At 47.3% G+C, this 25,868-nt stretch overlaps 22 non-coding genes across 22 annotated transcripts; all 22 read left to right on the top strand.

Annotated features, from left to right (window-relative positions):
* Positions 1-894: 894 nt before the first annotated feature.
* Positions 895-967, top strand: trnar-ucu (transfer RNA arginine (anticodon UCU)). The gene has a single exon. It is a non-coding gene; the product is annotated as a tRNA-Arg (tRNA).
* A 1,235-nt stretch (positions 968-2,202) lies between these two features.
* Positions 2,203-2,275, top strand: trnar-ccu (transfer RNA arginine (anticodon CCU)). The gene has a single exon. It is a non-coding gene; the product is annotated as a tRNA-Arg (tRNA).
* Positions 2,276-3,177: 902 nt separating this feature from the next.
* On the top strand, positions 3,178-3,250 carry trnar-ucu (transfer RNA arginine (anticodon UCU)). Its single transcript has one exon. It is a non-coding gene; the product is annotated as a tRNA-Arg (tRNA).
* A 1,248-nt stretch (positions 3,251-4,498) lies between these two features.
* Positions 4,499-4,571, top strand: trnar-ccu (transfer RNA arginine (anticodon CCU)). The gene has a single exon. It is a non-coding gene; the product is annotated as a tRNA-Arg (tRNA).
* Positions 4,572-5,473: 902 nt separating this feature from the next.
* On the top strand, positions 5,474-5,546 carry trnar-ucu (transfer RNA arginine (anticodon UCU)). Its single transcript has one exon. It is a non-coding gene; the product is annotated as a tRNA-Arg (tRNA).
* A 1,249-nt stretch (positions 5,547-6,795) lies between these two features.
* trnar-ccu (transfer RNA arginine (anticodon CCU)) lies at positions 6,796-6,868 on the top strand. Its single transcript has one exon. It is a non-coding gene; the product is annotated as a tRNA-Arg (tRNA).
* A 902-nt stretch (positions 6,869-7,770) lies between these two features.
* On the top strand, positions 7,771-7,843 carry trnar-ucu (transfer RNA arginine (anticodon UCU)). The gene has a single exon. It is a non-coding gene; the product is annotated as a tRNA-Arg (tRNA).
* Positions 7,844-9,093: 1,250 nt separating this feature from the next.
* Positions 9,094-9,166, top strand: trnar-ccu (transfer RNA arginine (anticodon CCU)). Its single transcript has one exon. It is a non-coding gene; the product is annotated as a tRNA-Arg (tRNA).
* Positions 9,167-10,068: 902 nt separating this feature from the next.
* trnar-ucu (transfer RNA arginine (anticodon UCU)) lies at positions 10,069-10,141 on the top strand. Its single transcript has one exon. It is a non-coding gene; the product is annotated as a tRNA-Arg (tRNA).
* A 1,235-nt stretch (positions 10,142-11,376) lies between these two features.
* On the top strand, positions 11,377-11,449 carry trnar-ccu (transfer RNA arginine (anticodon CCU)). Its single transcript has one exon. It is a non-coding gene; the product is annotated as a tRNA-Arg (tRNA).
* A 902-nt stretch (positions 11,450-12,351) lies between these two features.
* trnar-ucu (transfer RNA arginine (anticodon UCU)) lies at positions 12,352-12,424 on the top strand. Its single transcript has one exon. It is a non-coding gene; the product is annotated as a tRNA-Arg (tRNA).
* A 1,235-nt stretch (positions 12,425-13,659) lies between these two features.
* Positions 13,660-13,732, top strand: trnar-ccu (transfer RNA arginine (anticodon CCU)). The gene has a single exon. It is a non-coding gene; the product is annotated as a tRNA-Arg (tRNA).
* A 902-nt stretch (positions 13,733-14,634) lies between these two features.
* Positions 14,635-14,707, top strand: trnar-ucu (transfer RNA arginine (anticodon UCU)). The gene has a single exon. It is a non-coding gene; the product is annotated as a tRNA-Arg (tRNA).
* Positions 14,708-15,954: 1,247 nt separating this feature from the next.
* Positions 15,955-16,027, top strand: trnar-ccu (transfer RNA arginine (anticodon CCU)). Its single transcript has one exon. It is a non-coding gene; the product is annotated as a tRNA-Arg (tRNA).
* Positions 16,028-16,929: 902 nt separating this feature from the next.
* trnar-ucu (transfer RNA arginine (anticodon UCU)) lies at positions 16,930-17,002 on the top strand. The gene has a single exon. It is a non-coding gene; the product is annotated as a tRNA-Arg (tRNA).
* Positions 17,003-18,251: 1,249 nt separating this feature from the next.
* trnar-ccu (transfer RNA arginine (anticodon CCU)) lies at positions 18,252-18,324 on the top strand. Its single transcript has one exon. It is a non-coding gene; the product is annotated as a tRNA-Arg (tRNA).
* Positions 18,325-19,226: 902 nt separating this feature from the next.
* trnar-ucu (transfer RNA arginine (anticodon UCU)) lies at positions 19,227-19,299 on the top strand. Its single transcript has one exon. It is a non-coding gene; the product is annotated as a tRNA-Arg (tRNA).
* A 1,235-nt stretch (positions 19,300-20,534) lies between these two features.
* On the top strand, positions 20,535-20,607 carry trnar-ccu (transfer RNA arginine (anticodon CCU)). Its single transcript has one exon. It is a non-coding gene; the product is annotated as a tRNA-Arg (tRNA).
* A 902-nt stretch (positions 20,608-21,509) lies between these two features.
* Positions 21,510-21,582, top strand: trnar-ucu (transfer RNA arginine (anticodon UCU)). The gene has a single exon. It is a non-coding gene; the product is annotated as a tRNA-Arg (tRNA).
* A 1,249-nt stretch (positions 21,583-22,831) lies between these two features.
* Positions 22,832-22,904, top strand: trnar-ccu (transfer RNA arginine (anticodon CCU)). The gene has a single exon. It is a non-coding gene; the product is annotated as a tRNA-Arg (tRNA).
* Positions 22,905-23,806: 902 nt separating this feature from the next.
* Positions 23,807-23,879, top strand: trnar-ucu (transfer RNA arginine (anticodon UCU)). The gene has a single exon. It is a non-coding gene; the product is annotated as a tRNA-Arg (tRNA).
* A 1,247-nt stretch (positions 23,880-25,126) lies between these two features.
* On the top strand, positions 25,127-25,199 carry trnar-ccu (transfer RNA arginine (anticodon CCU)). Its single transcript has one exon. It is a non-coding gene; the product is annotated as a tRNA-Arg (tRNA).
* The last annotated feature ends 669 nt before the right edge of the window (positions 25,200-25,868 follow it).

Below are 25,868 nucleotides of genomic sequence, written 5' to 3'. Positions count from 1 at the left end.
TTAAAGATTGACAATGCGGCAGTTGATGGTCACAGGGTGGGCAGGGTCGGGGGATGGGTCGTGCACACAGTATCTCCTGAAACAGCTGCGCCTTGCTACCTCTCGCTCCTCCTTTCAGACACTCCATAAAATCTGATGCCATGGCTCAGTGCGTGACAATTTTGTGTGCGAGTCAGAAGGTTGTGGGTTCAAATCCCATGACAGATAGAAATCTAGTTGATACTTCAGTACAGTTGGAGCTGCTGTATTTTGGCTTGAATTCATGGCAGAAAGTGTCATGGACTGTGAGACAAGTTTCCTGCAATCCCAAAATGACAATACAATCATCCACAATAAGCCCATGGATAGACACAAGTGGGTAGGGCAGAGTAACCGACAGGTATACTGAAGGTATTTCCGTAACAATGTGGAGAATTGTTCTGTGGCCGAAAGTTAAGTTGGAGGCCACCCTCAGATCCAGAAATGGACTTTAACCCAGGAGAGGGAATTTCTAGCCAGGACCCACACAGCAGCAAAATAAACCAGAAGGACAGTCATAGACTCAGCAGGTAACAGTAGCAATGGAGAACGGACTGTAAACTACACAAAATTCCTTTCAAAGAGCAACTGAATAGAAGATCAGAGTCACAGCAGCTGACTGAGTCTTACAGTGCAGTCCAGTGGAGTAGCATAGTATGAATGGCAGAGAAATCCAGGAATGGTGAAGTCAAATTTGAGCAAAGTTCCAGGGCTCACCCATGAAAGCAAAGAGCAATCGGGGTCGGGGGATAGGCACTGGGCACGGTATCTCCATAAACATCTCCGCCTCGCGACCTTTCTCTCCTCCTTGAAGATACTTCCTCGAAACCTACTTCACTGGCCAATTGCCCTCAGGTGGGTCACTTCATGTGTTCAGCCCCAGTGGCCTAATGGATAAGGCACTGGCCTTCTAAGCCAGGGATTCTGGGTTCGAGCCCCACCTGGGGTAAAGTCTTTTTAAAGATTTCCAATACGGCAGTTGCAGTTGGGCAAGTGATGTCAGGTTCAGCAAGGCAGGGAGGCTTCATTCGGACCAAGATGTCATCAACTTCAAATTTGTGCAAAGTTCCAGTGCTCACTGATGGTCACAGGGAAGGCATGGTCGGGGGATGGGTAATGGACACAGTATCTCCCGAAACAGCTCCGCCTTGCTACCTCTCGCTCCTCCTTTAAGACACTCCCTAAAAACTTGCTTTTTTCACCGCGAAATGGCCATAGCACAATAGGTAGCACTCTTGCTTGTGAGTCAGGTGGATCTGGGTTCAAATCCCACCACAGGCACTTAAACAAAATCAAATTGATACTTCAGTGCAAAGGGACTGTTGCAGGTGCTGTATTTTGGCTTGATGGATGGTGAGACAAAGACTGACATGTCAATGCAATCATCCACAATAAGCCCGTGGGTAGGGCAGAGTAACCGACAGGCATACTGAAGGTATTTCCGTGAAAATGTGGAGAATTGTTCTGTGGCCGAAAGTTAAGTTGGAGGCCACCCGAGGATCAGAAATGGACTTTAGCCCAGGAGAGGGAATTTCTGGCCAGGACCCACACAGCAGCAAAATAAACCAGTAGGACAGTCATAGACTCAGCAGGTAACAGTAGCAATGGGGAATGGACTGTAAACAACACAAATTCCTTTCAAAGAGCAACTGAATTGAAGATCAGAGTCACAGCAGCTGACTGAGTCTTACAGTGCAGTCCAGTGGAGTAGCGTAGTATAAATGGCACCGAAATCCAGGAATAGGGAAGTCAAATTTGAGCAAAGTTCCAGGGATCACCCATGAAGCCAAAGAGCAATCGGGGTCGGGGGATAGGCACTGGGCACGGTATCTCCATAAACATCTCCGCCTCGCTACCTTTCTCTCCTCCTTGAAGATGCTCCCTCGAAACCTACTTCAGTGATCAAGGTTTAGGACACCTGTCCTGGTACCTCATGTGGCTCGGTGTAAGATTTTATTTGATAATGATCCTGTGAAGCATCATGGAAGGTTTTATTATGTTACAGGCGCTATATAAATGCAAGCTGTTGTTGTAGATGGCTCTGCCATGGTGCGAGCAGTGGCAGATATGATGGGAGAAAATAGCTTCCATCTGTGCTCAACTTTCTCACACTCTGAAAATGTGAGGCAGATATCACATTTCAGAGTGGTCAATTACCCTCAGGTGGGTCACTTCATGAGTTCAGCCCCAGTGGCCTAATGGATAAGGCACTGGCCTCCTAAGCCAGGGATTGTGGGTTCGAGTCCCACCTGGGGTGATGTCTTTTTAAAGATTGACAATACGGCAGTTGATGGTCACAGGGTGGGCAGGGTCGGGGGATGGGTCGTGCACACAGTATCTCCTGAAACAGCTCCGCCTTGCTACCTCTCGCTCCTCCTTTCAGACACTCCATAAAATCTGATGCCATGGCTCAGTGCGTGACAATTTTGTGTGTGAGTCAGAAGGTTGTGGGTTCAAATCCCATGACAGATAGAAATCTAGTTGATACTTCAGTACAGTTGGAGCTGCTGTATTTTGGCTTGAATTCATGGCAGGAAGTGTCATGGACTGTGAGACAAGTTTCCTGCAATCCCAAAATGACAATACAATCATCCACAATAAGCCCATGGATAGACACAATTGGGTAGGGCAGAGTAACCGACAGGTATACTGAAGGTATTTCCGTAACAATGTGGAGAATTGTTCTGTGGCCGAAAGTTAAGTTGGAGGCCACCCTCAGATCCAGAAATGGACTTTAACCCAGGAGAGGGAATTTCTAGCCAGGACCCACACAGCAGCAAAATAAACCAGAAGGACAGTCATAGACTCAGCAGGTAACAGTAGCAATGGAGAACGGACTGTAAACTACACAAAATTCCTTTCAAAGAGCAACTGAATAGAAGATCAGAGTCACAGCAGCTGACTGAGTCTTACAGTGCAGTCCAGTGGAGTAGCATAGTATGAATGGCAGAGAAATCCAGGAATGGTGAAGTCAAATTTGAGCAAAGTTCCAGGGCTCACCCATGAAAACAAAGAGCAATCGGGGTCGGGGGATAGGCACTGGGCACGGTATCTCCATAAACATCTCCGCCTCGCGACCTTTCTCTCCTCCTTGAAGATACTTCCTTGAAACCTACTTCACTGGCCAATTGCCCTCAGGTGGGTCACTTCATGTATTCAGCCCCAGTGGCCTAATGGATAAGGCACTGGCCTTCTAAGCCAGGGATTGTGGGTTCGAGCCCCACCTGGGGTGATGTCTTTTTAAAGATTGACAATACGGCAGTTGCAGTTGGGCAAGTGATGTCAGGTTCAGCAAGGCAGGGAGGCTTCATTCGGACCAAGATGTCATCAACTTCAAATTTGTGCAAAGTTCCAGTGCTCACTGATGGTCACAGGGAAGGCATGGTCGGGGGATGGGTAATGGACACAGTATCTCCCGAAACAGCTCCGCCTTGCTACCTCTCGCTCCTCCTTTAAGACACTCCCTAAAAACTTGCTTTTTTCACCGCGAAATGGCCATAGCACAATAGGTAGCACTCTTGCTTGTGAGTCAGGTGGATCTGGGTTCAAATCCCACCACAGGCACTTAAACAAAATCTAATTGATACTTCAGTGCAAAGGGACTGTTGCAGGTGCTGTATTTTGGCTTGATGGACTGTGAGACAAAGACTGACATTTCAATGCAATCATCCACAATAAGTTCATGGGTAGATACAAGTGGGTAGGGCAGAGTAACTGACAGGCATACTGAAGGTATTTCCGTGAAAATGTGAAGAATTGTTCTGTGGCCGAAAGTTAAGTTGGAGGCCACCCGAGGATCAGAAATGGACTTTAGCCCAGGAGAGGGAATTTCTGGCCAGGACCCACACAGCAGCAAAATAAACCAGTAGGACAGTCATAGACTCAGCAGGTAACAGTAGCAATGGGGAATGGACTGTAAACTACACAAATTCCTTTCAAACAGCAACTGAATAGAAGATCAGAGTCACAGCAGCTGACTGAGTCTTACAGTGCAGTCCAGTGGAGTAGCATAGTATAAATGGCACAGAAATCCAGGAATAGGGAAGTCAAATTTGAGCAAAGTTCCAGGGATCACCCATGAAACCAAAGAGCAATCGGGGTCGGGGGATAGGCACTGGGCACGGTATCTCCATAAACATCTCCGCCTCGCTACCTTTCTCTCCTCCTTGAAGATGCTCCCTTGAAACCTACTTCAGTGATCAAGGTTTAGGACACCTGTCCTGGTACCTCATGTGGCTCGGTGTGAGATTTATTTGATAATGATCCTGTGAAGCATCATGGAAAGTTTTATTATGTTACAGGCGCTATATAAATGCAAGTTGTTGTTGCAGATGGCTCTGCCATGGTGCGAGCAGTGGCAGATATGATGGGAGAAAATAGCTTCCATCTGTGCTCAACTTTCTCACACTCTGAAAATGTGAGGCAGATATCACATTTCAGAGTGGTCAATTACCCTCAGGTAGGTCACTTCATGAGTTCAGCCCCAGTGGCCTAATGGATAAGGCACTGGCCTCCTAAGCCAGGGATTGTGGGTTCGAGTCCCACCTGGGGTGATGTCTTTTTAAAGATTGACAATACGGCAGTTGATGGTCACAGGGTGGGCAGGGTCGGGGGATGGGTCGTGCACACAGTATCTCCTGAAACAGCTGCGCCTTGCTACCTCTCGCTCCTCCTTTCAGACACTCCATAAAATCTGATGCCATGGCTCAGTGCGTGACAATTTTGTGTGTGAGTCAGAAGGTTGTGGGTTCAAATCCCATGACAGATAGAAATCTAGTTGATACTTCAGTACAGTTGGAGCTGCTGTATTTTGGCTTGAATTCATGGCAGAAAGTGTCATGGACTGTGAGACAAGTTTCCTGCAATCCCAAAATGACAATACAATCATCCACAATAAGCCCATGGATAGACACAAGTGGGTAGGGCAGAGTAACCGACAGGTATACTGAAGGTATTTCCGTAACAATGTGGAGAATTGTTCTGTTGCCGAAAGTTAAGTTGGAGGCCACCCTCAGATCCAGAAATGGACTTTAACCCAGGAGAGGGAATTTCTAGCCAGGACCCACACAGCAGCAAAATAAACCAGAAGGACAGTCATAGACTCAGCAGGTAACAGTAGCAATGGAGAACGGACTGTAAACTACACAAAATTCCTTTCAAAGAGCAACTGAATAGAAGATCAGAGTCACAGCAGCTGACTGAGTCTTACAGTGCAGTCCAGTGGAGTAGCATAGTATGAATGGCAGAGAAATCCAGGAATGGTGAAGTCAAATTTGAGCAAAGTTCCAGGGCTCACCCATGAAAGCAAAGAGCAATCGGGGTCGGGGGATAGGCACTGGGCACGGTATCTCCATAAACATCTCCGCCTCGCGACCTTTCTCTCCTCCTTGAAGATACTTCCTTGAAACCTACTTCACTGGCCAATTGCCCTCAGGTGGGTCACTTCATGTGTTCAGCCCCAGTGGCCTAATGGATAAGGCACTGGCCTTCTAAGCCAGGGATTGTGGGTTCGAGCCCCACCTGGGGTGATGTCTTTTTAAAGATTGACAATACGGCAGTTGCAGTTGGGCAAGTGATGTCAGGTTCAGCAAGGCAGGGAGGCTTCATTCGGACCAAGATGTCATCAACTTCAAATTTGTGCAAAGTTCCAGTGCTCACTGATGGTCACAGGGAAGGCATGGTCGGGGGGATGGGTAATGGACACAGTATCTCCCGAAACAGCTCCGCCTTGCTACCTCTCGCTCCTCCTTTAAGACACTCCCTAATAACTTGCTTTTTTCACCGCGAAATGGCCATAGCACAATAGGTAGCACTCTTGCTTGTGAGTCAGGTGGATCTGGGTTCAAATCCCACCACAGGCACTTAAACAAAATCTAATTGATACTTCAGTGCAAAGGGACTGTTGCAGGTGCTGTATTTTGGCTTGATGGACTGTGAGACAAAGACTGACATTTCAATGCAATCATCCACAATAAGTTCATGGGTAGATACAAGTGGGTAGGGCAGAGTAACTGACAGGCATACTGAAGGTATTTCCGTGAAAATGTGAAGAATTGTTCTGTGGCCGAAAGTTAAGTTGGAGGCCACCCGAGGATCAGAAATGGACTTTAGCCCAGGAGAGGGAATTTCTGGCCAGGACCCACACAGCAGCAAAATAAACCAGTAGGACAGTCATAGACTCAGCAGGTAACAGTAGCAATGGGGAATGGACTGTAAACTACACAAATTCCTTTCAAACAGCAACTGAATAGAAGATCAGAGTCACAGCAGCTGACTGAGTCTTACAGTGCAGTCCAGTGGAGTAGCATAGTATAAATGGCACAGAAATCCAGGAATAGGGAAGTCAAATTTGAGCAAAGTTCCAGGGATCACCCATGAAACCAAAGAGCAATCGGGGTCGGGGGATAGGCACTGGGCACGGTATCTCCATAAACATCTCCGCCTCGCTACCTTTCTCTCCTCCTTGAAGATGCTCCCTTGAAACCTACTTCAGTGATCAAGGTTTAGGACACCTGTCCTGGTACCTCATGTGGCTCGGTGTGAGATTTATTTGATAATGATCCTGTGAAGCATCATGGAAGGTTTTATTATGTTACAGGCGCTATATAAATGCAAGTTGTTGTTGCAGATGGCTCTGCCATGGTGCGAGCAGTGGCAGATATGATGGGAGAAAATAGCTTCCATCTGTGCTCAACTTTCTCACACTCTGAAAATGTGAGGCAGATATCACATTTCAGAGTGGTCAATTACCCTCAGGTAGGTCACTTCATGAGTTCAGCCCCAGTGGCCTAATGGATAAGGCACTGGCCTCCTAAGCCAGGGATTGTGGGTTCGAGTCCCACCTGGGGTGATGTCTTTTTAAAGATTGACAATACGGCAGTTGATGGTCACAGGGTGGGCAGGGTCGGGGGATGGGTCGTGCACACAGTATCTCCTGAAACAGCTGCGCCTTGCTACCTCTCGCTCCTCCTTTCAGACACTCCATAAAATCTGATGCCATGGCTCAGTGCGTGACAATTTTGTGTGTGAGTCAGAAGGTTGTGGGTTCAAATCCCATGACAGATAGAAATCTAGTTGATACTTCAGTACAGTTGGAGCTGCTGTATTTTGGCTTGAATTCATGGCAGAAAGTGTCATGGACTGTGAGACAAGTTTCCTGCAATCCCAAAATGACAATACAATCATCCACAATAAGCCCATGGATAGACACAAGTGGGTAGGGCAGAGTAACCGACAGGTATACTGAAGGTATTTCCGTAACAATGTGGAGAATTGTTCTGTTGCCGAAAGTTAAGTTGGAGGCCACCCTCAGATCCAGAAATGGACTTTAACCCAGGAGAGGGAATTTCTAGCCAGGACCCACACAGCAGCAAAATAAACCAGAAGGACAGTCATAGACTCAGCAGGTAACAGTAGCAATGGAGAACGGACTGTAAACTACACAAAATTCCTTTCAAAGAGCAACTGAATAGAAGATCAGAGTCACAGCAGCTGACTGAGTCTTACAGTGCAGTCCAGTGGAGTAGCATAGTATGAATGGCAGAGAAATCCAGGAATGGTGAAGTCAAATTTGAGCAAAGTTCCAGGGCTCACCCATGAAAGCAAAGAGCAATCGGGGTCGGGGGATAGGCACTGGGCACGGTATCTCCATAAACATCTCCGCCTCGCGACCTTTCTCTCCTCCTTGAAGATACTTCCTCGAAACCTACTTCACTGGCCAATTGCCCTCAGGTGGGTCACTTCATGTGTTCAGCCCCAGTGGCCTAATGGATAAGGCACTGGCCTTCTAAGCCAGAGATTGTGGGTTCGAGCCCCACCTGGGGTGAAGTCTTTTTAAAGATTTCCAATACGGCAGTTGCAGTTGGGCAAGTGATGTCAGGTTCAGCAAGGCAGGGAGGCTTCATTCGGACCAAGATGTCATCAACTTCAAATTTGTGCAAAGTTCCAGTGCTCACTGATGGTCACAGGGAAGGCATGGTCGGGGGATGGGTAATGGACACAGTATCTCCCGAAACAGCTCCGCCTTGCTACCTCTCGCTCCTCCTTTAAGACACTCCCTAAAAACTTGCTTTTTTCACCGCGAAATGGTCATAAGCACAATAGGTAGCACTCTTGCTTGTGAGTCAGGTGGATCTGGGTTCAAATCCCACCACAGGCGCTTGAACAAAATCTAATTGATACTTCAGTGCAAAGGGACTGTTGCAGGTGCTGTATTTTGGCTTGATGGACTGTGAGACAAAGACTGACATTTCAATGCAATCATCCACAATAAGTTCATGGGTAGATACAAGTGGGGAGGGCAGAGTAACTGACAGGCATACTGAAGGTATTTCCGTGAAAATGTGAAGAATTGTTCTGTGGCCGAAAGTTAAGTTGGAGGCCACCCGAGGATCAGAAATGGACTTTAGCCCAGGAGAGGGAATTTCTGGCCAGGACCCACACAGCAGCAAAATAAACCAGTAGGACAGTCATAGACTCAGCAGGTAACAGTAGCAATGGGGAATGGACTGTAAACAACACAAATTCCTTTCAAAGAGCAACTGAATTGAAGATCAGAGTCACAGCAGCTGACTGAGTCTTACAGTGCAGTCCAGTGGAGTAGCATGGTATAAATGGCACCGAAATCCAGGAATAGGGAAGTCAAATTTGAGCAAAGTTCCAGGGATCACCCATGAAGCCAAAGAGCAATCGGGGTCGGGGGATAGGCACTGGGCACGGTATCTCCATAAACATCTCCGCCTCGCTACCTTTCTCTCCTCCTTGAAGATGCTCCCTCGAAACCTACTTCAGTGATCAAGGTTTAGGACACCTGTCCTGGTACCTCATGTGGCTCGGTGTAAGATTTTATTTGATAATGATCCTGTGAAGCATCATGGAAGGTTTTATTATGTTGCAGGCGCTATATAAATGCAAGCTGTTGTTGTAGATGGCTCTGCCATGGTGCGAGCAGTGGCAGATATGATGGGAGAAAATAGCTTCCATCTGTGCTCAACTTTCTCACACTCTGAAAATGTGAGGCAGATATCACATTTCAGAGTGGTCAATTACCCTCAGGTGGGTCACTTCATGAGTTCAGCCCCAGTGGCCTAATGGATAAGGCACTGGCCTCCTAAGCCAGGGATTGTGGGTTCGAGTCCCACCTGGGGTGATGTCTTTTTAAAGATTGACAATACGGCAGTTGATGGTCACAGGGTGGGCAGGGTCGGGGAATGGGTCGTGCACACAGTATCTCCTGAAACAGCTCCGCCTTGCTACCTCTCGCTCCTCCTTTCAGACACTCCATAAAATCTGATGCCATGGCTCAGTGCGTGACAATTTTGTGTGTGAGTCAGAAGGTTGTGGGTTCAAATCCCATGACAGATAGAAATCTAGTTGATACTTCAGTACAGTTGGAGCTGCTGTATTTTGGCTTGAATTCATGGCAGAAAGTGTCATGGACTGTGAGACAAGTTTCCTGCAATCCCAAAATGACAATACAATCATCCACAATAAGCCCATGGATAGACACAAGTGGGTAGGGCAGAGTAACCGACAGGTATACTGAAGGTATTTCCGTAACAATGTGGAGAATTGTTCTGTTGCCGAAAGTTAAGTTGGAGGCCACCCTCAGATCCAGAAATGGACTTTAACCCAGGAGAGGGAATTTCTAGCCAGGACCCACACAGCAGCAAAATAAACCAGAAGGACAGTCATAGACTCAGCAGGTAACAGTAGCAATGGAGAACGGACTGTAAACTACACAAAATTCCTTTCAAAGAGCAACTGAATAGAAGATCAGAGTCACAGCAGCTGACTGAGTCTTACAGTGCAGTCCAGTGGAGTAGCATAGTATGAATGGCAGAGAAATCCAGGAATGGTGAAGTCAAATTTGAGCAAAGTTCCAGGGCTCACCCATGAAAGCAAAGAGCAATCGGGGTCGGGGGATAGGCACTGGGCACGGTATCTCCATAAACATCTCCGCCTCGCGACCTTTCTCTCCTCCTTGAAGATACTTCCTCGAAACCTACTTCACTGGCCAATTGCCCTCAGGTGGGTCACTTCATGTATTCAGCCCCAGTGGCCTAATGGATAAGGCACTGGCCTTCTAAGCCAGGGATTGTGGGTTCGAGCCCCACCTGGGGTGATGTCTTTTTAAAGATTGACAATACGGCAGTTGCAGTTGGGCAAGTGATGTCAGGTTCAGCAAGGCAGGGAGGCTTCATTCGGACCAAGATGTCATCAACTTCAAATTTGTGCAAAGTTCCAGTGCTCACTGATGGTCACAGGGAAGGCATGGTCGGGGGATGGGTAATGGACACAGTATCTCCCGAAACAGCTCCGCCTTGCTACCTCTCGCTCCTCCTTTAAGACACTCCCTAAAAACTTGCTTTTTTCACCGCGAAATGGCCATAGCACAATAGGTAGCACTCTTGCTTGTGAGTCAGGTGGATCTGGGTTCAAATCCCACCACAGGCACTTAAACAAAATCAAATTGATACTTCAGTGCAAAGGGACTGTTGCAGGTGCTGTATTTTGGCTTGATGGATGGTGAGACAAAGACTGACATGTCAATGCAATCATCCACAATAAGCCCGTGGGTAGGGCAGAGTAACCGACAGGCATACTGAAGGTATTTCCGTGAAAATGTGGAGAATTGTTCTGTGGCCGAAAGTTAAGTTGGAGGCCACCCGAGGATCAGAAATGGACTTTAGCCCAGGAGAGGGAATTTCTGGCCAGGACCCACACAGCAGCAAAATAAACCAGTAGGACAGTCATAGACTCAGCAGGTAACAGTAGCAATGGGGAATGGACTGTAAACAACACAAATTCCTTTCAAAGAGCAACTGAATTGAAGATCAGAGTCACAGCAGCTGACTGAGTCTTACAGTGCAGTCCAGTGGAGTAGCGTAGTATAAATGGCACCGAAATCCAGGAATAGGGAAGTCAAATTTGAGCAAAGTTCCAGGGATCACCCATGAAGCCAAAGAGCAATCGGGGTCGGGGGATAGGCACTGGGCACGGTATCTCCATAAACATCTCCGCCTCGCTACCTTTCTCTCCTCCTTGAAGATGCTCCCTCGAAACCTACTTCAGTGATCAAGGTTTAGGACACCTGTCCTGGTACCTCATGTGGCTCGGTGTCAGATTTTATTTGATAATGATCCTGTGAAGCATCATGGAAGGTTTTATTATGTTGCAGGCGCTATATAAATGCAAGCTGTTGTTGTAGATGGCTCTGCCATGGTGCGAGCAGTGGCAGATATGATGGGAGAAAATAGCTTCCATCTGTGCTCAACTTTCTCACACTCTGAAAATGTGAGGCAGATATCACATTTCAGAGTGGTCAATTACCCTCAGGTGGGTCACTTCATGAGTTCAGCCCCAGTGGCCTAATGGATAAGGCACTGGCCTCCTAAGCCAGGGATTGTGGGTTAGAGTCCCACCTGGGGTGATGTATTTTTAAAGATTGACAATACGGCAGTTGATGGTCACAGGGTGGGCAGGGTCAGGGGATGGGTCGTGCACACAGTATCTCCTGAAACAGCTCCGCCTTGCTACCTCTCGCTCCTCCTTTCAGACACTCCATAAAATCTGATGCCATGGCTCAGTGCGTGACAATTTTGTGTGTGAGTCAGAAGGTTGTGGGTTCAAATCCCATGACAGATAGAAATCTAGTTGATACTTCAGTACAGTTGGAGCTGCTGTATTTTGGCTTGAATTCATGGCAGGAAGTGTCATGGACTGTGAGACAAGTTTCCTGCAATCCCAAAATGACAATACAATCATCCACAATAAGCCCATGGATAGACACAATTGGGTAGGGCAGAGTAACCGACAGGTATACTGAAGGTATTTCCGTAACAATGTGGAGAATTGTTCTGTGGCCGAAAGTTAAGTTGGAGGCCACCCTCAGATCCAGAAATGGACTTTAACCCAGGAGAGGGAATTTCTAGCCAGGACCCACACAGCAGCAAAATAAACCAGAAGGACAGTCATAGACTCAGCAGGTAACAGTAGCAATGGAGAACGGACTGTAAACTACACAAAATTCCTTTCAAAGAGCAACTGAATAGAAGATCAGAGTCACAGCAGCTGACTGAGTCTTACAGTGCAGTCCAGTGGAGTAGCATAGTATGAATGGCAGAGAAATCCAGGAATGGTGAAGTCAAATTTGAGCAAAGTTCCAGGGCTCACCCATGAAAACAAAGAGCAATCGGGGTCGGGGGATAGGCACTGGGCACGGTATCTCCATAAACATCTCCGCCTCGCGACCTTTCTCTCCTCCTTGAAGATACTTCCTCGAAACCTACTTCACTGGCCAATTGCCCTCAGGTGGGTCACTTCATGTATTCAGCCCCAGTGGCCTAATGGATAAGGCACTGGCCTTCTAAGCCAGGGATTGTGGGTTCGAGCCCCACCTGGGGTGATGTCTTTTTAAAGATTGACAATACGGCAGTTGCAGTTGGGCAAGTGATGTCAGGTTCAGCAAGGCAGGGAGGCTTCATTCGGACCAAGATGTCATCAACTTCAAATTTGTGCAAAGTTCCAGTGCTCACTGATGGTCACAGGGAAGGCATGGTCGGGGGATGGGTAATGGACACAGTATCTCCCGAAACAGCTCCGCCTTGCTACCTCTCGCTCCTCCTTTAAGACACTCCCTAAAAACTTGCTTTTTTCACCGCGAAATGGCCATAGCACAATAGGTAGCACTCTTGCTTGTGAGTCAGGTGGATCTGGGTTCAAATCCCACCACAGGCACTTAAACAAAATCAAATTGATACTTCAGTGCAAAGGGACTGTTGCAGGTGCTGTATTTTGGCTTGATGGATGGTGAGACAAAGACTGACATGTCAATGCAATCATCCACAATAAGCCCGTGGGTAGGGCAGAGTAACCGACAGGCATACTGAAGGTATTTCCGTGAAAATGTGGAGAATTGTTCTGTGGCCGAAAGTTAAGTTGGAGGCCACCCGAGGATCAGAAATGGACTTTAGCCCAGGAGAGGGAATTTCTGGCCAGGACCCACACAGCAGCAAAATAAACCAGTAGGACAGTCATAGACTCAGCAGGTAACAGTAGCAATGGGGAATGGACTGTAAACAACACAAATTCCTTTCAAAGAGCAACTGAATTGAAGATCAGAGTCACAGCAGCTGACTGAGTCTTACAGTGCAGTCCAGTGGAGTAGCGTAGTATAAATGGCACCGAAATCCAGGAATAGGGAAGTCAAATTTGAGCAAAGTTCCAGGGATCACCCATGAAGCCAAAGAGCAATCGGGGTCGGGGGATAGGCACTGGGCACGGTATCTCCATAAACATCTCCGCCTCGCTACCTTTCTCTCCTCCTTGAAGATGCTCCCTCGAAACCTACTTCAGTGATCAAGGTTTAGGACACCTGTCCTGGTACCTCATGTGGCTCGGTGTAAGATTTTATTTGATAATGATCCTGTGAAGCATCATGGAAGGTTTTATTATGTTACAGGCGCTATATAAATGCAAGCTGTTGTTGTAGATGGCTCTGCCATGGTGCGTTCTGTGGCAGATATGATGGGAGAAAATAGCTTCCATCTGTGCTCAACTTTCTCACACTCTGAAAATGTGAGGCAGATATCACATTTCAGAGTGGTCAATTACCCTCAGGTGGGTCACTTCATGAGTTCAGCCCCAGTGGCCTAATGGATAAGGCACTGGCCTCCTAAGCCAGGGATTGTGGGTTCGAGTCCCACCTGGGGTGATGTCTTTTTAAAGATTGACAATACGGCAGTTGATGGTCACAGGGTGGGCAGGGTCGGGGGATGGGTCGTGCACACAGTATCTCCTGAAACAGCTCCGCCTTGCTACCTCTCGCTCCTCCTTTCAGACACTCCATAAAATCTGATGCCATGGCTCAGTGCGTGACAATTTTGTGTGTGAGTCAGAAGGTTGTGGGTTCAAATCCCATGACAGATAGAAATCTAGTTGATACTTCAGTACAGTTGGAGCTGCTGTATTTTGGCTTGAATTCATGGCAGAAAGTGTCATGGACTGTGAGGCAAGTTTCCTGCAATCCCAAAATGACAATACAATCATCCACAATAAGCCCATGGATAGACACAATTGGGTAGGGCAGAGTAACCGACAGGTATACTGAAGGTATTTCCGTAACAATGTGGAGAATTGTTCTGTGGCCGAAAGTTAAGTTGGAGGCCACCCTCAGATCCAGAAATGGACTTTAACCCAGGAGAGGGAATTTCTAGCCAGGACCCACACAGCAGCAAAATAAACCAGAAGGACAGTCATAGACTCAGCAGGTAACAGTAGCAATGGAGAACGGACTGTAAACTACACAAAATTCCTTTCAAAGAGCAACTGAATAGAAGATCAGAGTCACAGCAGCTGACTGAGTCTTACAGTGCAGTCCAGTGGAGTAGCATAGTATGAATGGCAGAGAAATCCAGGAATGGTGAAGTCAAATTTGAGCAAAGTTCCAGGGCTCACCCATGAAAACAAAGAGCAATCGGGGTCGGGGGATAGGCACTGGGCACGGTATCTCCATAAACATCTCCGCCTCGCGACCTTTCTCTCCTCCTTGAAGATACTTCCTTGAAACCTACTTCACTGGCCAATTGCCCTCAGGTGGGTCATTTCATGTATTCAGCCCCAGTGGCCTAATGGATAAGGCACTGGCCTTCTAAGCCAGGGATTGTGGGTTCGAGCCCCACCTGGGGTGATGTCTTTTTAAAGATTGACAATACGGCAGTTGCAGTTGGGCAAGTGATGTCAGGTTCAGCAAGGCAGGGAGGCTTCATTCGGACCAAGATGTCATCAACTTCAAATTTGTGCAAAGTTCCAGTGCTCACTGATGGTCACAGGGAAGGCATGGTCGGGGGATGGGTAATGGACACAGTATCTCCCGAAACAGCTCCGCCTTGCTACCTCTCGCTCCTCTTTAAGACACTCCCTAAAAACTTGCTTTTTTCACCGCGAAATGGCCATAGCACAATAGGTAGCACTCTTGCTTGTGAGTCAGGTGGATCTTGGTTCAAATCCCACCACAGGCACTTAAACAAAATCTAATTGATACTTCAGTGCAAAGGGACTGTTGCAGGTGCTGTATTTTGGCTTGATGGACTGTGAGACAAAGACTGACATGTCAATGCAATCATCCACAATAAGCCCATGGGTAGATACAAGTGGGTAGGGCAGAGTAACCGACAGGCATACTGAAGGTATTTCCGTGAAAATGTGGAGAATTGTTCTGTGGCCGAAAGTTAAGTTGGAGGCCACCCGAGGATCAGAAATGGACTTTAGCCCAGGAGAGGGAATTTCTGGCCAGGACCCACACAGCAGCAAAATAAACCAGTAGGACAGTCATAGACTCAGCAGGTAACAGTAGCAATGGGGAATGGACTGTAAACAACACAAATTCCTTTCAAAGAGCAACTGAATAGAAGATCAGAGTCACAGCAGCTGACTGAGTCTTACAGTGCAGTCCAGTGGAGTAGCATAGTATAAATGGCACAGAAATCCAGGAATAGGGAAGTCAAATTTGAGCAAAGTTCCAGGGATCACCCATGAAACCAAAGAGCAATCGGGGTCGGGGGATAGGCACTGGGCACGGTATCTCCATAAACATCTCCGCCTCGCTACCTTTCTCTCCTCCTTGAAGATGCTCCCTCGAAACCTACTTCAGTGATCAAGGTTTAGGACACCTGTCCTGGTACCTCATGTGGCTCGGTGTGAGATTTATTTGATAATGATCCTGTGAAGCATCATGGAAGGTTTTATTATGTTACAGGCGCTATATAAATGCAAGTTGTTGTTGCAGATGGCTCTGCCATGGTGCGAGCAGTGGCAGATATGATGGGAGAAAATAGCTTCCATCTGTGCTCAACTTTCTCACACACTGAAAATGTGAGGCAGATATCACATTTCAGAGTGGTCAATTACCCTCAGGTAGGTCACTTCATGAGTTCAGCCCCAGTGGCCTAATGGATAAGGCACTGGCCTCCTAAGCCAGGGATTGTGGGTTCGAGTCCCACCTGGGGTGATGTCTTTTTAAAGATTGACAATACGGCAGTTGATGGTCACAGGGTGGGCAGGGTCGGGGGATGGGTCGTGCACACAGTATCTCCTGAAACAGCTGCGCCTTGCTACCTCTCGCTCCTCCTTTCAGACACTCCATAAAATCTGATGCCATGGCTCAGTGCGTGACAATTTTGTGTGTGAGTCAGAAGGTTGTGGGTTCAAATCCCATGACAGATAGAAATCTAGTTGATACTTCAGTACAGTTGGAGCTGCTGTATTTTGGCTTGAATTCATGGCAGAAAGTGTCATGGACTGTGAGACAAGTTTCCTGCAATCCCAAAATGACAATACAATCATCCACAATAAGCCCATGGATAGACACAAGTGGGTAGGGCAGAGTAACCGACAGGTATACTGAAGGTATTTCCGTAACAATGTGGAGAATTGTTCTGTTGCCGAAAGTTAAGTTGGAGGCCACCCTCAGATCCAGAAATGGACTTTAACCCAGGAGAGGGAATTTCTAGCCAGGACCCACACAGCAGCAAAATAAACCAGAAGGACAGTCATAGACTCAGCAGGTAACAGTAGCAATGGAGAACGGACTGTAAACTACACAAAATTCCTTTCAAAGAGCAACTGAATAGAAGATCAGAGTCACAGCAGCTGACTGAGTCTTACAGTGCAGTCCAGTGGAGTAGCATAGTATGAATGGCAGAGAAATCCAGGAATGGTGAAGTCAAATTTGAGCAAAGTTCCAGGGCTCACCCATGAAAGCAAAGAGCAATCGGGGTCGGGGGATAGGCACTGGGCACGGTATCTCCATAAACATCTCCGCCTCGCGACCTTTCTCTCCTCCTTGAAGATACTTCCTCGAAACCTACTTCACTGGCCAATTGCCCTCAGGTGGGTCACTTCATGTGTTCAGCCCCAGTGGCCTAATGGATAAGGCACTGGCCTTCTAAGCCAGGGATTGTGGGTTCGAGCCCCACCTGGGGTGAAGTCTTTTTAAAGATTTCCAATACGGCAGTTGCAGTTGGGCAAGTGATGTCAGGTTCAGCAAGGCAGGGAGGCTTCATTCGGACCAAGATGTCATCAACTTCAAATTTGTGCAAAGTTCCAGTGCTCACTGATGGTCACAGGGAAGGCATGGTCGGGGGATGGGTAATGGACACAGTATCTCCCGAAACAGCTCCGCCTTGCTACCTCTCGCTCCTCCTTTAAGACACTCCCTAAAAACTTGCTTTTTTCACCGCGAAATGGTCATAGCACAATAGGTAGCACTCTTGCTTGTGAGTCAGGTGGATCTGGGTTCAAATCCCACCACAGGCGCTTGAACAAAATCTAATTGATACTTCAGTGCAAAGGGACTGTTGCAGGTGCTGTATTTTGGCTTGATGGACTGTGAGACAAAGACTGACATTTCAATGCAATCATCCACAATAAGTTCATGGGTAGATACAAGTGGGTAGGGCAGAGTAACCGACAGGCATACTGAAGGTATTTCCGTAACAATGTGGAGAATTGTTCTGTGGCCGAAAGTTAAGTTGGAGGCCACCCGAGGATCAGAAATGGACTTTAGCCCAGGAGAGGGAATTTCTGGCCAGGACCCACACAGCAGCAAAATAAACCAGTAGGACAGTCATAGACTCAGCAGGTAACAGTAGCAATGGGGAATGGACTGTAAACAACACAAATTCCTTTCAAAGAGCAACTGAATAGAAGATCAGAGTCACAGCAGCTGACTGAGTCTTACAGTGCAGTCCAGTGGAGTAGCATAGTATAAATGGCACAGAAATCCAGGAATAGGGAAGTCAAATTTGAGCAAAGTTCCAAGGATCACCCATGAAGCCAAAGAGCAATCGGGGTCGGGGGATAGGCACTGGGCACGGTATCTCCATAAACATCTCCGCCTCGCTACCTTTCTCTCCTCCTTGAAGATGCTCCCTCGAAACCTACTTCAGTGATCAAGGTTTAGGACACCTGTCCTGGTACCTCATGTGGCTCGGTGTAAGATTTTATTTGATAATGATCCTGTGAAGCATCATGGAAGGTTTTATTATGTTACAGGCGCTATATAAATGCAAGCTGTTGTTGTAGATGGCTCTGCCATGGTGCGAGCAGTGGCAGATATGATGGGAGAAAATAGCTTCCATCTGTGCTCAACTTTCTCACACTCTGAAAATGTGAGGCAGATATCACATTTCAGAGTGGTCAATTACCCTCAGGTGGGTCACTTCATGAGTTCAGCCCCAGTGGCCTAATGGATAAGGCACTGGCCTCCTAAGCCAGGGATTGTGGGTTCGAGTCCCACCTGGGGTGATGTCTTTTTAAAGATTGACAATACGGCAGTTGATGGTCACAGGGTGGGCAGGGTCGGGGGATGGGTCGTGCACACAGTATCTCCTGAAACAGCTGCGCCTTGCTACCTCTCGCTCCTCCTTTCAGACACTCCATAAAATCTGATGCCATGGCTCAGTGCGTGACAATTTTGTGTGTGAGTCAGAAGGTTGTGGGTTCAAATCCCATGACAGATAGAAATCTAGTTGATACTTCAGTACAGTTGGAGCTGCTGTATTTTGGCTTGAATTCATGGCAGAAAGTGTCATGGACTGTGAGACAAGTTTCCTGCAATCCCAAAATGACAATACAATCATCCACAATAAGCCCATGGATAGACACAATTGGGTAGGGCAGAGTAACCGACAGGTATACTGAAGGTATTTCCGTAACAATGTGGAGAATTGTTCTGTGGCCGAAAGTTAAGTTGGAGGCCACCCTCAGATCCAGAAATGGACTTTAACCCAGGAGAGGGAATTTCTAGCCAGGACCCACACAGCAGCAAAATAAACCAGAAGGACAGTCATAGACTCAGCAGGTAACAGTAGCAATGGAGAACGGACTGTAAACTACACAAAATTCCTTTCAAAGAGCAACTGAATAGAAGATCAGAGTCACAGCAGCTGACTGAGTCTTACAGTGCAGTCCAGTGGAGTAGCATAGTATGAATGGCAGAGAAATCCAGGAATGGTGAAGTCAAATTTGAGCAAAGTTCCAGGGCTCACCCATGAAAACAAAGAGCAATCGGGGTCGGGGGATAGGCACTGGGCACGGTATCTCCATAAACATCTCCGCCTCGCGACCTTTCTCTCCTCCTTGAAGATACTTCCTCGAAACCTACTTCACTGGCCAATTGCCCTCAGGTGGGTCACTTCATGTGTTCAGCCCCAGTGGCCTAATGGATAAGGCACTGGCCTTCTAAGCCAGGGATTGTGGGTTCGAGCCCCACCTGGGGTGATGTCTTTTTAAAGATTGACAATACGGCAGTTGCAGTTGGGCAAGTGATGTCAGGTTCAGCAAGGCAGGGAGGCTTCATTCGGACCAAGATGTCATCAACTTCAAATTTGTGCAAAGTTCCAGTGCTCACTGATGGTCACAGGGAAGGCATGGTCGGGGGATGGGTAATGGACACAGTATCTCCCGAAACAGCTCCGCCTTGCTACCCCTCGCTCCTCCTTTAAGACACTCCCTAAAAACTTGCTTTTTTCACCGCGAAATGGCCATAGCACAATAGGTAGCACTCTTGCTTGTGAGTCAGGTGGATCTGGGTTCAAATCCCACCACAGGCACTTAAACAAAATCAAATTGATACTTCAGTGCAAAGGGACTGTTGCAGGTGCTGTATTTTGGCTTGATGGATGGTGAGACAAAGACTGACATGTCAATGCAATCATCCACAATAAGCCCGTGGGTAGGGCAGAGTAACCGACAGGCATACTGAAGGTATTTCCGTGAAAATGTGGAGAATTGTTCTGTGGCCGAAAGTTAAGTTGGAGGCCACCCGAGGATCAGAAATGGACTTTAGCCCAGGAGAGGGAATTTCTGGCCAGGACCCACACAGCAGCAAAATAAACCAGTAGGACAGTCATAGACTCAGCAGGTAACAGTAGCAATGGGGAATGGACTGTAAACAACACAAATTCCTTTCAAAGAGCAACTGAATTGAAGATCAGAGTCACAGCAGCTGACTGAGTCTTACAGTGCAGTCCAGTGGAGTAGCGTAGTATAAATGGCACCGAAATCCAGGAATAGGGAAGTCAAATTTGAGCAAAGTTCCAGGGATCACCCATGAAGCCAAAGAGCAATCGGGGTCGGGGGATAGGCACTGGGCACGGTATCTCCATAAACATCTCCGCCTCGCTACCTTTCTCTCCTCCTTGAAGATGCTCCCTCGAAACCTACTTCAGTGATCAAGGTTTAGGACACCTGTCCTGGTACCTCATGTGGCTCGGTGTAAGATTTTATTTGATAATGATCCTGTGAAGCATCATGGAAGGTTTTATTATGTTACAGGCGCTATATAAATGCAAGCTGTTGTTGTAGATGGCTCTGCCATGGTGCGAGCAGTGGCAGATATGATGGGAGAAAATAGCTTCCATCTGTGCTCAACTTTCTCACACTCTGAAAATGTGAGGCAGATATCACATTTCAGAGTGGTCAATTACCCTCAGGTGGGTCACTTCATGAGTTCAGCCCCAGTGGCCTAATGGATAAGGCACTGGCCTCCTAAGCCAGGGATTGTGGGTTCGAGTCCCACCTGGGGTGATGTCTTTTTAAAGATTGACAATACGGCAGTTGATGGTCACAGGGTGGGCAGGGTCGGGGGATGGGTCGTGCACACAGTATCTCCTGAAACAGCTCCGCCTTGCTACCTCTCGCTCCTCCTTTCAGACACTCCATAAAATCTGATGCCATGGCTCAGTGCGTGACAATTTTGTGTGTGAGTCAGAAGGTTGTGGGTTCAAATCCCATGACAGATAGAAATCTAGTTGATACTTCAGTACAGTTGGAGCTGCTGTATTTTGGCTTGAATTCATGGCAGAAAGTGTCATGGACTGTGAGACAAGTTTCCTGCAATCCCAAAATGACAATACAATCATCCACAATAAGCCCATGGATAGACACAATTGGGTAGGGCAGAGTAACCGACAGGTATACTGAAGGTATTTCCGTAACAATGTGGAGAATTGTTCTGTGGCCGAAAGTTAAGTTGGAGGCCACCCTCAGATCCAGAAATGGACTTTAACCCAGGAGAGGGAATTTCTAGCCAGGACCCACACAGCAGCAAAATAAACCAGAAGGACAGTCATAGACTCAGCAGGTAACAGTAGCAATGGAGAACGGACTGTAAACTACACAAAATTCCTTTCAAAGAGCAACTGAATAGAAGATCAGAGTCACAGCAGCTGACTGAGTCTTACAGTGCAGTCCAGTGGAGTAGCATAGTATGAATGGCAGAGAAATCCAGGAATGGTGAAGTCAAATTTGAGCAAAGTTCCAGGGCTCACCCATGAAAACAAAGAGCAATCGGGGTCGGGGGATAGGCACTGGGCACGGTATCTCCATAAACATCTCCGCCTCGCGACCTTTCTCTCCTCCTTGAAGATACTTCCTTGAAACCTACTTCACTGGCCAATTGCCCTCAGGTGGGTCACTTCATGTATTCAGCCCCAGTGGCCTAATGGATAAGGCACTGGCCTTCTAAGCCAGGGATTGTGGGTTCGAGCCCCACCTGGGGTGATGTCTTTTTAAAGATTGACAATACGGCAGTTGCAGTTGGGCAAGTGATGTCAGGTTCAGCAAGGCAGGGAGGCTTCATTCGGACCAAGATGTCATCAACTTCAAATTTGTGCAAAGTTCCAGTGCTCACTGATGGTCACAGGGAAGGCATGGTCGGGGGATGGGTAATGGACACAGTATCTCCCGAAACAGCTCCGCCTTGCTACCTCTCGCTCCTCCTTTAAGACACTCCCTAAAAACTTGCTTTTTTCACCGCGAAATGGCCATAGCACAATAGGTAGCACTCTTGCTTGTGAGTCAGGTGGATCTTGGTTCAAATCCCACCACAGGCACTTAAACAAAATCTAATTGATACTTCAGTGCAAAGGGACTGTTGCAGGTGCTGTATTTTGGCTTGATGGACTGTGAGACAAAGACTGACATGTCAATGCAATCATCCACAATAAGCCCATGGGTAGATACAAGTGGGTAGGGCAGAGTAACCGACAGGCATACTGAAGGTATTTCCGTGAAAATGTGGAGAATTGTTCTGTGGCCGAAAGTTAAGTTGGAGGCCACCCGAGGATCAGAAATGGACTTTAGCCCAGGAGAGGGAATTTCTGGCCAGGACCCACACAGCAGCAAAATAAACCAGTAGGACAGTCATAGACTCAGCAGGTAACAGTAGCAATGGGGAATGGACTGTAAACAACACAAATTCCTTTCAAAGAGCAACTGAATAGAAGATCAGAGTCACAGCAGCTGACTGAGTCTTACAGTGCAGTCCAGTGGAGTAGCATAGTATAAATGGCACAGAAATCCAGGAATAGGGAAGTCAAATTTGAGCAAAGTTCCAGGGATCACCCATGAAGCCAAAGAGCAATCGGGGTCGGGGGATAGGCACTGGGCACGGTATCTCCATAAACATCTCCGCCTCGCTACCTTTCTCTCCTCCTTGAAGATGCTCCCTCGAAACCTACTTCAGTGATCAAGGTTTAGGACACCTGTCCTGGTACCTCATGTGGCTCGGTGTAAGATTTTATTTGATAATGATCCTGTGAAGCATCATGGAAGGTTTTATTATGTTACAGGCGCTATATAAATGCAAGCTGTTGTTGTAGATGGCTCTGCCATGGTGCGTTCTGTGGCAGATATGATGGGAGAAAATAGCTTCCATCTGTGCTCAACTTTCTCACACTCTGAAAATGTGAGGCAGATATCACATTTCAGAGTGGTCAATTACCCTCAGGTGGGTCACTTCATGAGTTCAGCCCCAGTGGCCTAATGGATAAGGCACTGGCCTCCTAAGCCAGGGATTGTGGGTTCGAGTCCCACCTGGGGTGATGTCTTTTTAAAGATTGACAATACGGCAGTTGATGGTCACAGGGTGGGCAGGGTCGGGGGATGGGTCGTGCACACAGTATCTCCTGAAACAGCTCCGCCTTGCTACCTCTCGCTCCTCCTTTCAGACACTCCATAAAATCTGATGCCATGGCTCAGTGCGTGACAATTTTGTGTGTGAGTCAGAAGGTTGTGGGTTCAAATCCCATGACAGATAGAAATCTAGTTGATACTTCAGTACAGTTGGAGCTGCTGTATTTTGGCTTGAATTCATGGCAGAAAGTGTCATGGACTGTGAGACAAGTTTCCTGCAATCCCAAAATGACAATACAATCATCCACAATAAGCCCATGGATAGACACAATTGGGTAGGGCAGAGTAACCGACAGGTATACTGAAGGTATTTCCGTAACAATGTGGAGAATTGTTCTGTGGCCGAAAGTTAAGTTGGAGGCCACCCTCAGATCCAGAAATGGACTTTAACCCAGGAGAGGGAATTTCTAGCCAGGACCCACACAGCAGCAAAATAAACCAGAAGGACAGTCATAGACTCAGCAGGTAACAGTAGCAATGGAGAACGGACTGTAAACTACACAAAATTCCTTTCAAAGAGCAACTGAATAGAAGATCAGAGTCACAGCAGCTGACTGAGTCTTACAGTGCAGTCCAGTGGAGTAGCATAGTATGAATGGCAGAGAAATCCAGGAATGGTGAAGTCAAATTTGAGCAAAGTTCCAGGGCTCACCCATGAAAACAAAGAGCAATCGGGGTCGGGGGATAGGCACTGGGCACGGTATCTCCATAAACATCTCCGCCTCGCGACCTTTCTCTCCTCCTTGAAGATACTTCCTTGAAACCTACTTCACTGGCCAATTGCCCTCAGGTGGGTCATTTCATGTATTCAGCCCCAGTGGCCTAATGGATAAGGCACTGGCCTTCTAAGCCAGGGATTGTGGGTTCGAGCCCCACCTGGGGTGATGTCTTTTTAAAGATTGACAATACGGCAGTTGCAGTTGGGCAAGTGATGTCAGGTTCAGCAAGGCAGGGAGGCTTCATTCGGACCAAGATGTCATCAACTTCAAATTTGTGCAAAGTTCCAGTGCTCACTGATGGTCACAGGGAAGGCATGGTCGGGGGATGGGTAATGGACACAGTATCTCCCGAAACAGCTCCGCCTTGCTACCTCTCGCTCCTCTTTAAGACACTCCCTAAAAACTTGCTTTTTTCACCGCGAAATGGCCATAGCACAATAGGTAGCACTCTTGCTTGTGAGTCAGGTGGATCTTGGTTCAAATCCCACCACAGGCACTTAAACAAAATCTAATTGATACTTCAGTGCAAAGGGACTGTTGCAGGTGCTGTATTTTGGCTTGATGGACTGTGAGACAAAGACTGACATGTCAATGCAATCATCCACAATAAGCCCATGGGTAGATACAAGTGGGTAGGGCAGAGTAACCGACAGGCATACTGAAGGTATTTCCGTGAAAATGTGGAGAATTGTTCTGTGGCCGAAAGTTAAGTTGGAGGCCACCCGAGGATCAGAAATGGACTTTAGCCCAGGAGAGGGAATTTCTGGCCAGGACCCACACAGCAGCAAAATAAACCAGTAGGACAGTCATAGACTCAGCAGGTAACAGTAGCAATGGGGAATGGACTGTAAACTACACAAATTCCTTTCAAAGAGCAACTGAATAGAAGATCAGAGTCACAGCAGCTGACTGAGTCTTACAGTGCAGTCCAGTGGAGTAGCATAGTATAAATGGCACAGAAATCCAGGAATAGGGAAGTCAAATTTGAGCGAAGTTCCAGGGATCACCCATGAAACCAAAGAGCAATCGGGGTCGGGGGATAGGCACTGGGCACGGTATCTCCATAAACATCTCCGCCTCGCTACCTTTCTCTCCTCCTTGAAGATGCTCCCTCGAAACCTACTTCAGTGATCAAGGTTTAGGACACCTGTCCTGGTACCTCATGTGGCTCGGTGTGAGATTTATTTGATAATGATCCTGTGAAGCATCATGGAAGGTTTTATTATGTTACAGGCGCTATATAAATGCAAGTTGTTGTTGCAGATGGCTCTGCCATGGTGCGAGCAGTGGCAGATATGATGGGAGAAAATAGCTTCCATCTGTGCTCAACTTTCTCACACTCTGAAAATGTGAGGCAGATATCACATTTCAGAGTGGTCAATTACCCTCAGGTAGGTCACTTCATGAGTTCAGCCCCAGTGGCCTAATGGATAAGGCACTGGCCTCCTAAGCCAGGGATTGTGGGTTCGAGTCCCACCTGGGGTGATGTCTATTTAAAGATTGACAATACGGCAGTTGATGGTCACAGGGTGGGCAGGGTCGGGGGATGGGTCGTGCACACAGTATCTCCTGAAACAGCTGCGCCTTGCTACCTCTCGCTCCTCCTTTCAGACACTCCATAAAATCTGATGCCATGGCTCAGTGCGTGACAATTTTGTGTGTGAGTCAGAAGGTTGTGGGTTCAAATCCCATGACAGATAGAAATCTAGTTGATACTTCAGTACAGTTGGAGCTGCTGTATTTTGGCTTGAATTCATGGCAGAAAGTGTCATGGACTGTGAGACAAGTTTCCTGCAATCCCAAAATGACAATACAATCATCCACAATAAGCCCATGTATAGGGCAGAGTAACCGACAGGTATACTGAAGGTATTTCCATAACAATGTGGAGAATTGTTCTGTTGCCGAAAGTTAAGTTGGAGGCCACCCTCAGATCCAGAAATGGACTTTAACCCAGGAGAGGGAATTTCTAGCCAGGACCCACACAGCAGCAAAATAAACCAGAAGGACAGTCATAGACTCAGCAGGTAACAGTAGCAATGGAGAACGGACTGTAAACTACACAAAATTCCTTTCAAAGAGCAACTGAATAGAAGATCAGAGTCACAGCAGCTGACTGAGTCTTACAGTGCAGTCCAGTGGAGTAGCATAGTA

This window comes from Pristiophorus japonicus, chromosome 19 (genome assembly GCF_044704955.1).
Source record: "Pristiophorus japonicus isolate sPriJap1 chromosome 19, sPriJap1.hap1, whole genome shotgun sequence".
Classification (NCBI taxonomy): Eukaryota; Metazoa; Chordata; class Chondrichthyes; family Pristiophoridae; genus Pristiophorus; species Pristiophorus japonicus.
This window is presented reverse-complemented; position numbering and strand designations above follow the sequence as displayed.